Raw genomic sequence first — 11,621 nt, 5'->3', positions numbered from 1 at the left:
TGACCCAGCCATCCCATTACTGGGTATATACCCAAAGGATTATAAGTCATGCTGCTATAAAGACACATGCACACATATGTTCATTGCGGCATTATTCACAATAGCAAAAACTTGGAATCAACCCAAATGTCCATCACTGAGAGACTGGATGAAGAAAATGTGGTACATATATACCATGGAATACTATGCAGCCATAAAAAAGGATAAGTTCGTGTCCTTTGTAGGGACATGCATGCAGCTGGAAACCATCATTCTCAGCAAACTATTGCAAGAACAGAAAATGAAATACTGCATGTTCTTACTCATAGGTGGGAACTGAACAATGAGATCACTTGGACACAGGAAGGGGAACATCACACACCAGGTCCTATTGTGGAGAGGGGGTAGTGGGGAGGGATAGCATCAGGAGATGTACCTAATGTAAATGATGAGTTAATGGGTGCAGCACACCAACATGGCACATGTATACATATGTAACAAACCTGCACATTGTGCACATGTACCCTAGAACTTAAAATATAATAAAAAAAGAAAATTGCCAAACTGCTGATGTATTTCATTAAATACTTCTTATTTTACTTTAATTAAAACTAGGCGCTTAAACTAAGAAAATGTTAATTAGCAAAATGTCTCCAATTCTGTATCAGATTTTAAAGAATATTTTATTATATAAACTTTTCCACATCTTTCTCCTCTACTTAATGTTTTTTACTACATTGTTTATAAGTAACATCTTTAAATCTGTAATTTAAACTAACTTTTAGATAACTTCTGAATTACACAAAATTATTATCTTTCTCACTAAGAAAATAACCCTTTCTGGCACATTTTGTATTCAGAATTACATGTTATCTAGAATTATTATCTTAGTAACCTAAAACGTTAGTGAAACCCTAAAAAACTAGAAATCCTGAACTGTCATATATTGGCATTTATAAATAAGAACAATCCCACTATTTTTGAAACATATTTTCCCCCACTACAACCCCTTTTTAATTGGAAATGACCCAGATATTCAATGAGCATTAAAAATAACTTTAAAGTTTTAATTTACACAAGAAGTTTACCTAAAACATTTATTATATTTACTGTACTTTTTTTTTTTTTTTTTTACTTTTAACAAGGGAGACATGAGACATTATTTAACATACCTAAAATAAACTTTGGTTTCGTCTGGAAAGGTGGGGCACCTCAAAGTGAGGCAAGGCTTGGGGGTTTCCAGGTCACAGGTAGGTGGGAGACAAATGGTTACATTGTTTTGAGCTTCTGATTAGCCTTTCCAAAGGAGGCAACCAGATATGCATTTATCTCACTGAGCAGGGCAATGACTTTGAATAGAATTGGAGGCAGGTTTGCCTTAAGCATTCCCAGCTTGAATTTTCCCTTCAGCTTAGTGATTTTGGAGAGGGGGGAGGACAAGATATTTTCCTTTCATAATTGCTCTCATTTGTCAAAAGAAAGCACACAAACCAAGATCATTTTGTTTTGGTTTTGATTATAATTTTATAACCTTCTATGGCAAACACTGACATCTCAAAATATATATCAAAGACAAACATAAAATCCAGACAAAAACGTATGCTGACAATTCTGAAGGCATTTCTGTTTTTATTCTAATAATTTTAAAGCTAGTGTAATGTCAAAGGTTCTTGTCTTAGCCACGCCAAAGATTTGGTGGGGCAGCAGCCCATGGTGAGAGAGACACATGGATCGAACCGAGAGAATAAAAGTTGTAGACTTTATTGAACAGAGTGACAGTACAAAGCTTCCACAGTATGGAAGAGGTCCTGAGTGGGTAGGCAGTTTTAGACTTTTTGATCACCTTTTAAACTCTTTAAGGCGGGAAATACTTGTAGTGGGAAGATGTTACCAGAGTGAGAAACAAAGACAATTAACATGTCTCAGATCTTGAGGAAAACTATTATTGTAACTTAAGTTTTATCTACTTTATAACCTTGCAGCGGCATGGCAAAGGAGACAGGATCTCACAGGATTTTACAAATTGTGTTTACAAGGAACTGGAATTGGGAGCATAGATAAGGTCTGCTGGTCACAGAAAAACGGGCTTTTAACATTCCTTTTAGTTTCACGGGAGGGGGAAGGGAGAGAGGACACAGGGAAGCTTACAACAAAATTTTCACTGTTTATAGCTTTCTTGGGGAAGAAAACACATGCACAAATTCTGATGTTAGGAATATTTTAAGCATATATCTTCAATATTAGTCATCCAGGACCAAAGTAAGTCCTGATGCAGGAAATGAGTGAGTTTCACAGCTTTCTGAGCCCCTACTCGACCCAGGAAGCCCAGATGACACCTCCTCTCACTAGCTTGTTCAGTAAAGTTATACTTAAATCATGCAAACTTGAAAATTGCTTAGACGTATTTACTTAATTTATAAGTGCTATTTTACTTATAAGTAGATTTTAGTAGACACGGTGTATGACAATAAGTGTACATACAAATAAACGCATCCAGACATGTATACAAACAGATAAATGAAGATCCAATAGCTTGGAAACTTATCCATGAGATAGCAATACAAGCTTGCTGGTTTTACTTTGTTTGCCCCAACAGATAATCCAATGAAGTCTGTGAACCAAAACTTCAGGTAAAGTAGTTTCCATAGCAGTTTGATTTTTAAAGGCCAAACCTCCTCAGACTCCAAAGAACACTGGGACCAAACAGCACCAAAGGAGAGAATCATCTAAAACAAGTGTGAGTTTGCTTTGAGCTCTGCCACATGTAGGGATCAGGGACCACAACTAGAAAATATTAAAAAAGAGTTCTTCTCCCTTCCTGGCAGGGCAGTTATCTCCATTCACTCCTCCGAGGCCTTCAGCTAACACTGGAGAGTAACCCCTAGCCAGTTGACCTCAATTCAGAATAGGCTGATAGAAAGGAGCTGCTAAAAGACTCAAAAATGAAGAAAGAAAAAAAAGAAAAAAGATCTTGTTCCCTTAAGCAAATCAGGCAATGGTGGTTAGGCGCCTCAGCATGGAAACTCCTTAGCTTCACCGGTCATAGCCAGAAACCTGCAGTTGCCTCCATCTTTAGGCACTGCCCACCAAGAGTACTGAGTTGGAAAGGAAGACAGAGAGAAGGAGAGCGAGAGAGAGACAGAGAGAGAGAGAGAGAGAGAGAGAGAGAGAGAGAGAGAGAGAGAGATTAATTCCCCTGTATGGAGCAGAAAGGAAAAGGAGAAAAATAAATCCACAACATAGGGCTTACTTCCTCCAGAACCTAGTTTCCTGCCTCACAAGTATAGAAGTGGCATTTGTATGTAAATATGTTGATGTTATTTTCTTCTGAAGTTTAAGTTGTCTGGCTTCAGTTCACAGAGCTTTAAGAAAACGTAACATAGTTTTCAGTGATTTCAAATTAGAAAACATGGGGACAAAATAAAAGTAAAGAGCAAAAAAAAATTGAAAACATTATTTTGGAGACTTGTAACCAGGAATAAATTTAGAATTCAGTCTAAACTGTAGAAAATAGTAAAAATTCAGAAACATTAGGCAAAACGAGAATCTAACAACAGGTGCATTATAGTTTATTTTGAAATGTAATTTCTCACTCTCCAGTTCCATTTTCACTAAAATCAAATTATAGGGCAAATTCATTTGCATTATTATACTTGGCCAGAGTATTTTCATAAAGTCAGCAAGAATAATTATTTACTACATATGTTCCTCCTTTTTTCTTTAAACTGGCTTTGCTAGAACTTTATTTCCTAAGGAATCTCAGGTTCAACATTAATACCCCTCCCATCACAGGCCCAAAGGACTAGGAGGAAAACGTGGTTTCCTGGGTTGAGTCCAGGGTCCCTGGACTCAAGTATGTCAAAAAAAGGTTAAAATATTTATTATTTGAGAGAGGAGACTTAATTTCTCAAACAATAAACCCCAATAAAAACAGCATGAGGCCCATTAAATGTGTTTTCCAAAATTTTATAAATTATGAAATTTTAGTAATCTTGACAATAAGATATAATTTTCATAAACCTTTTAATATCACTTAAAACCTTGATTAAGGAGTGTGTTAATGCTCCTTTTAATATCTTTTTAACCTTTATTAAGGAGTGAGTTAATGCTTCAAGAAAACCTTGTTAATCTGACACAGGGACCTATATGCTAGATTTGCATTAGAATGCCTTTGACATTAATGGTTAATATATAGAGAAATTGAACTCAATTTATTTCTCAAAATCACCCCTTACAATATCATGTGGCCATCTCTTTCAGAATAGTCTCTAGGCCTTCAGAAGTTAAACAGTTTTAATTTCTGTCCCTGTGTCTCATGAACACAGTTTATTTTGACAGTCACCTTCTACCAGGTCTGAAGATGAGGATTTAATTTCTGTCAGTGTTAAAATTTAGCAGGACTTGGTGTTCCTTTTAGATCCAGGAGTCAAAGTCCCATAACTTAATGTCACAAAGACTTTTAAAGAACATACAAAAAATTCCACTAGTGTAATAACCTCAATTAAAAGAAATAATCTCAGTTTTTTCTAAGCAAACCAAACTTAGTAATAATGACATAGGAATTATTTTGATAAAGTAATAAAGTGTAAGATCTGTTTATTAGGCTAGTTACACAAAGGCAAAATAAAAGATCTTCTGCAGTGTGACTGCTATTCCCTATGGGAAATTTTATGTTGGCAGAAAACATTTCTTTTGGACCTCTAAGATAAAACATTTTTTGTTTTGTTTTTAACATCCAGCCACAACAGTTAGAACCCGAAGGAAAAATAAAAACTTACAGGAGTTGAAAATGAGTTGAAGCATAGAGTTATTATTTCAAGCTTTTTAAAAGGGGAGGGAAAGCTGAAAACAGATTGAACAAAAGTTGAACTCTGCATTAAAAAATTATAATGTCTTCTAATTTATTAAGAGTAAAGCAATAACAAAAAATTGTAGTTTGAACCAATTCTTTAGTATATAAGTTGTTTTCATTTTTATTAAAACCCAATCTCTAGAAAGATCATTATAATTTCCCTGTAATTATAGATAACATGATCATATAATTTTTTAAATAAATCCCCTTATTGTGACTTGCATGGACAACTCATGATATGCTTGGACTTTCTGCTTTATCCTGAATATCACTCTTTCTTAAACAACCAGTTATTTTAATCTAGGACAAAATTCACCATATGTCATAGTCTGTTCTCATGCTGCCACGAAGAAATGCCCAAGACTGGATAATTTATAAGGGAAATAGATTTAATTGACTCACAATTCAGCATGGCTTAGGAGACTTCAAAAAACTTACAATCATGGCTGAAGGCACCTCTTCCTAGGGCAACAGGAGAGAGAATGAGAACTGAATGAAGGGGGAAACACCTCGTAAAACCATCAGATCTCGTGAGAACTCACTCACTATCACAAGAACAAGATGGAGGAAACTGCCTCCTTGATTCAATTATCTCCACCTGGTCCCATCCTTGACACATGGGAATTGTTACAATTCAAGGTGAGATTTGGGTGGGGAGACAAAGCCAAATTAAGAGTCAAGAAACCTGGATTCTGGCAGTTACTTTATTATTAGCTTGTTGCTGGACCTTGGGTAATCAGTTCACTCTTAAATGTTCCTATGTTCTTATGTAAAGAGGTAGAATCACATATTTCTAAGAGGTTTACCAATTTGTATATTCTATGATTGCCCCCAAAAATAAAACTCTAATAGACAAACTATTGATTAGTCATAGTTTTTGTGTAGCGGCAAAAACTAAACTCTAAATTGAACCATGTAAGAGTATATATTTAACTGGATTCGAGCGATTTTTAAGAGGCAAAACTATTGCAACCCATGAATGCTCTGCAAAATTTAGAACTGTATCTTATTCAAACACTCAATTTTCTTCAAAAGCATAGACTTTTCAGCCTAGTTAGGAAAAAATTCATTATTATGACTATTCTTATATAAATACGTTTTCGGTTCACTTTGTCTTGCAGAATCACTGCACAAGTTTTGGATACTATGATAGCATAAACATAATTACAGCTTTCTCATTTTATAGGCAAATAATTAAAACACAATGCAGAAAAGTTAAATAAATTATGCAATGCCCACTCATGAGAGACAAAACTGGAACAGAGCATAGTTATTCTGATTCAAAAATTTTATTTTCCCTATTGCCTCCCCCACCATCATACCTGCTTCCAGATTCCTGAAGGACTAGTTTGCTTTTGACAATCTCAGACATGTAATTTTCTCTTTTTAAAGTGCTACTTCAATCTTTTGAGGAGACAGGATGTTTCTAGTTTAAATTCAGTCCAAATAATACCATCTCAAATGAGAATATCACTTACAACCACCCAACAGGTGCACTACTTCCCTTTCTAGTTGATAGTTCGGCATTTTGGGAAGAAAAATTGATCTTTTACAGCCACTTAGTAGCATATTTCAAAATCCTACAGAAGTACTTTGCTAAATGGTATCCAGCTCATCTGGATGTATTGAGTTTCCAGATCATAAACTCCTAAAGGGCAAAGTCTATGATTATTTGGCTAACTTTATATCTCTTATGACAGCGAGTGCTTAATAAACACTATTTCATGGTAATAATGATGGTAATGACAAGTTAATGCTTCTCAAAGTGCCAACCAACCAGTCAATTTAGTGAAAGTCAAACTGGTCATTTGATATAAAACAATCTACTTACTTGTTGGATGAATTTTTGAAATTGCAGCTGGTTGTTTTTATGCTTGTATAGACATAACATTAAAGTTCCTTTCATATTGAGAAGAGTTAAGAGAATGGTACAATATAGATATTCATTAGTAGTCAATTTTATCACATCAATCAGAAGCTTTGAAAAAGTTGAGTGAAATTACTGTTGAGATAAACAAAATATAATCATATAATGGCATGTAATCTCAGGAATCTCCTTTAGGTACCCCTCCCGAGTCATTAAATTATGTCACTATATTCTTGTCAGATAAGTCCCGTGGCTTAACTTCATTAATCACGGACTGATGCAATTAGAATCACATGTCCCAAGTGGGCAGCTTCCATGTGTCATTTTTTGGCCTGCATAACATTCACAACCATATCTGTGTTAGTAAAATAAATCCATTGAAGACACTAAGCAATGTCTGTTGCCCGCAAAGGAATATTGAGGATCATCAGAATTACGTTGATAATTGCTTTAGCATGTCCCTTTACTCACAAATTAATATTAAACAATTTTAAAAAACAAACAAAGTTGGAGGAGTTACTACCTTAATTTTTATCAGTTCTAAAGATAGAGCAATCATTAAAATGCGTATTTGTAACAAATATAGACATACAGATCAATGGAATAGAACAGATTCTAGACATAACCTTACATATATTTGGTCAATTGATTTTTGAGAAGTTTGCCAACATAAGTAATGTGGAAAATATAATTTTGAACAAATATATTGGAACAATTTGATAGACATACATATGTAAAAAATTTGAACCTCAACCATGTCTCACACTCTATATAAAAATTAGTAGAAAATGTGTCACAGACCTAAATATAAGAATGAAAATTATAAACATTTTAGGACAAAATAGGAGATAACCTTAGCAACCTTGGATTTGACAAAAATTTCTTAAATACCAAAAAGAATAAATTAATGAAGAAAGTAATCAATAAATCACAGTTCATCAATATTAAAGCTTTTCTTTTTAAAATGCACTGCTACAAATATGAAAAGGTGAGCCATGGGCTTGAAGAAAATACTTGCAAAGCAAATATCTGAAAAAGAACTTCTATGTAGAATACCTAAATTACCTTTACAGTTTAATTGTTAGAACAGAAACAACAGCATTAAAATGGGCAAAGTATTTGAGTAGTTAACCAAAGACACTCAGGTAATAAATAAGCACATTAAGTGCTGTTTACTATCATTAGCCATTAAGAAAATGTCAACTAAAACCACAACAAAAACTACAACAGGCTGGGTGTGGTGACTCATGCCTATAATCCCAGCACTTTGGGAGGCTGAGGCGGGCAGATCACCTGAGGTCAGGAGTTCAAGACCACCCTGGCCAACATGGTGAAACCCTGTCTCTACTAAAAATACAAAAATTAGCTGTACGTGGTGGTGCACGCCTGTAATCCCACATCATCTGAGGTCAGGAGTTCAAGACCAGCCTGGCCAACACGGTGAAACCCCGTCTCTACTAAAAATCCAAAAATTAGCTGGGCATGGTGGCAGATGCCTGTAATCCCAGCTACTCGGGAGGCTGATGCAGGACAATCACTTGAACCTGGGAGGCGGAGGTTACAGAGAGCCGAGATTGCACTGCACTCTAGCCTGGGTGGCAGAGTGAAACTCTGTTAACGACAACAAAAAACAAAACAAAACACTATAACATACATACTAGAAAGGTTAAACTAGAAAAACTGAAAATACCAAGGATTAAAGAGGATGTAGAAATAAGATACACTGCTGGTGGAAATGCAAAATTGTACAACAACGTTAAAAGCAGCAATTTCTTATAACATTAAATACATACCTGTCATACATATCAGCCATTCCACTCCTAATCCATACCCAACAGAAATGAAAGTATATGCACATACAAAGATTTGTACATGAATGTTCATAGCAGCTTTATTTGTAATAATCACAAACTGAAAACAACCCAAATGTCTCTCAATAGGTAAAGGATGAAAAATATTCGGTGTGTTCATATATTGGGATACTAAGTAATAAAAATACACTATTGATACACACAAAAATCTAGATAAATCTTAATTATGATGAACGAAAAAAGCCAGAAAAATGAGTATACACTGCAGGATATATATATGCATATCCTACAGGATACATATACATATATGTGAATATGCATATATGTGAACATGCATGTGTATGTATATGTATCCATGTATACATGGATCAAGACCATCCTGGTAAACACGGTGAAACCCCGTCTCTACTAAAAATACATAAAAAAAAAAAAAAATTAGCCAGGCGTGGTGGCGGGCACCTGTAGTCCCAGCTACTCGGGAGGCTGAGGCAGGAGAATGGTGTGAACCTGGGAGGCAGAGCTTGCAGTGAGCCGAGATCCCGCCACTGCACTCCAGCCTGGGCAACAGAGCAAGACTCTGTCTCCAAAAAAGTAACAAAAAAAAGCCTGTCAAACTCCACCTCAGTGAGCTTGAAAGCAAATCCTCCTACACTGCAGCCATGTTAGAGACTCTCGCCCAGCTAAACTAGGATCAAATCCATGACCAACAGAAACTGAAATGTTTGTCATTTTAAACCACTAAGTTTTAGGGCAACTTGTTATGCAGCAATAAAAAAAATAGAGCAGCAAATTTTTTCCCTGAAAGATTATGTTTAGTTTTTAGTTTTACGAGTCATCCCATTTTACATGTATGAGGAGAATGAGCTCCCTCTAACGTACAACATGGTGTCTACGGTTTATAATAGTGAATTGTATTCTTGAAATTTGCTAAGAGAGTAAGTAGGGACGTTTAAGTCAGCTGAAGCTGTGCCCACAACCGCCCCTTCCCCCAGGTGCTCTGTCCCAGGGAGATGGGGATTTTATCTATAAGTCCTTGACTGGGGCTGCTGCCCTTGTTTCAGAGATGCCCTGCCCAGATAGGAGGAATCTAGAGAGGCAGTCTGGCTGCAGCAGCCTTGTTGAGGTGTGGTGTGCTCTGCCCAGTTTGAACTTCCTGGAAGCTTTGTTTCCATCATGAGGGTAAAATTACCTACTCAAGCCTCAGCAATGGCGGACGCCCCTCTCTCCACCAAGCTCCAGCATCCCAGGTTGACCTCAGACTGCTGTGCTGGCAGCTAGAATTTCAAGCCAGTGGATCTTAGCTTGCTGGGCTCTGTGGGGGTGTGACCCACCTAGCCAGACCACTTGGCTCCCTGGCTTCAGCCCCCTTTCCAGGGGAGCGAATGGTTCTGTCTCGCTGGCTTTCCAGGTGCCACTGGGGTATGGGAGAAAAGAAAACTCCTGCAGCTAGCTAGCTCAGTGTCTGCCCAAATGGCTGCCCAGTTTTGTGCTTGAAACCGAGGATCCTGGTGGTGTAGGCACCTGAGGGAATCTCCTGGTCTGCGAGTTGCAAAGACCGCGGGAAAAGCACAGAATCTGGGCCGGAGTGCACAGTTGCTCATGGCACAGCCCCTCATGACTTCCCTTGCCTCGGGGAGGGAAATTCCCCAACCCCTTGTGCTTCCAGGGTCAAGTGACACCCCACCCTGCTTCGGCTCACCCTCATTAGACTTCACCCACTGTCCAGTCGCAATGAGATGAACCGGGTACTTCAGTTGCAAGTGGAGAAATCACTCGCCTTCCGCCTCAATGTCGCTGGAAGCTGCAGACTGGAGGTGTTCCTATTCGGCTATCTTGTCAGCAGAAGAGGTCAGAATTGATCGTCAAAATCCCAAAGTTTTGGGTAACAACATTGATCAACTGTCCACAGGTGTCTGTACTCCTTGGGGAGGAGAACGAAGAGGCTCTGCATTATTTGACCAGTGACAGAATTTGGAGATATTAAATCAGGTTATAGAATAGATTTTTATTTTGATGAAAATCCTTACTTTGAAAATAAAGTTCTCTCCAAAGAATTTCATCTGAATGACAGTGGTGATCCATCTTCAAAGTCCACCAAAATCAAATGGAAATCTGGAAAGGATCCGACAAAATATTCAAGTCAAACGTAGAATAAAACCACTAGGAAGAGGCAGCATGAGGAACCAGAGAACTTCTTTACCTTGTTTACTGACCGTTCTGATGCAGGTACTGATGAATTAGTAGAAGTCATCAAAGATGATATTTGGCCAAACCTATTACAGTACTACTTGATTGCCAATATGGATGATGAAAAAGGAAAAGGAGAAGAAGATGATGATGATGATAAAGAGGAGGAAGGATTAGAAGATATTGATGAAGAAGGGGATGAGGATGAAGGTGAACAAGATGAAGATGATGAAGGGGAGGAAGGAGAGGAGGATGAAGGAGAAGATGACTAATAGAAAACTGATGGATCAAAACCTTCCTTTTTAAAAATTTTCTCCAGTCCCCAGGAGCAAGTTGTAGGCTTTATTTTTTTTTCCTCTTGTGCTCAGTTGCTCTGCTCTTGAGGTCTCTTTTCTCTATACCATGGTGATCAACTTATTTGGGGGGAAATACTTTGAGCAGAATACAATGGGAATAGAGTCTCTACCCCTTTTTGTTCAAAATTCATTTTTATCCCTTCCTGTCTGAACAAAAACTGTATGGAATCACCACCACTGAGCTCTGTGGGAAAAAAGAAAAATGTGCTCCCTTCACTCTGCTGGAAGCTGGAAGGTGCTAGGCTCCTGTGTAGTAGTGAATAGAATTCTAGCTTTTTTCCTCTTTTCTCTATATATTGGGCTCAGAGAGTACACTGTGTCTCTAAGTGAATATGGACAGTTAGCATCTAGCAACATGTACCTGGCTACTTTCTCTTGTTTAAAAAAAGAAAAAAAAAAAACTAAAAAATGGGGTTATAGAAGGTCAGCAAAGGGCGAGTTTGAGATGTTTGGGTGGGTTAAGTGGGCATTTTAACAACATGGCTTCTCCTCTGGCATGTTTAATTGTGATATTTGACAGACATCTTTGCAGTTTAAGATGACACTTTTAAAATAAATTATTTTCTAAT

General features: G+C 37.2%; 1 pseudogene; it reads left to right on the top strand.

Annotated features, from left to right (window-relative positions):
- Positions 1-6,564: 6,564 nt before the first annotated feature.
- On the top strand, positions 6,565-10,968 carry LOC105522496 (annotated as a pseudogene).
- The last annotated feature ends 653 nt before the right edge of the window (positions 10,969-11,621 follow it).

Source organism: Colobus angolensis, unplaced genomic scaffold, assembly GCF_000951035.1.
Source record: "Colobus angolensis palliatus isolate OR3802 unplaced genomic scaffold, Cang.pa_1.0 Scaffold430, whole genome shotgun sequence".
In the NCBI taxonomy this organism is placed as follows: Eukaryota; Metazoa; Chordata; class Mammalia; order Primates; family Cercopithecidae; genus Colobus; species Colobus angolensis.
The sequence above is the reverse complement of the archived record's forward strand: the minus strand, read 5'-3'. Positions and strand labels throughout refer to the sequence as shown.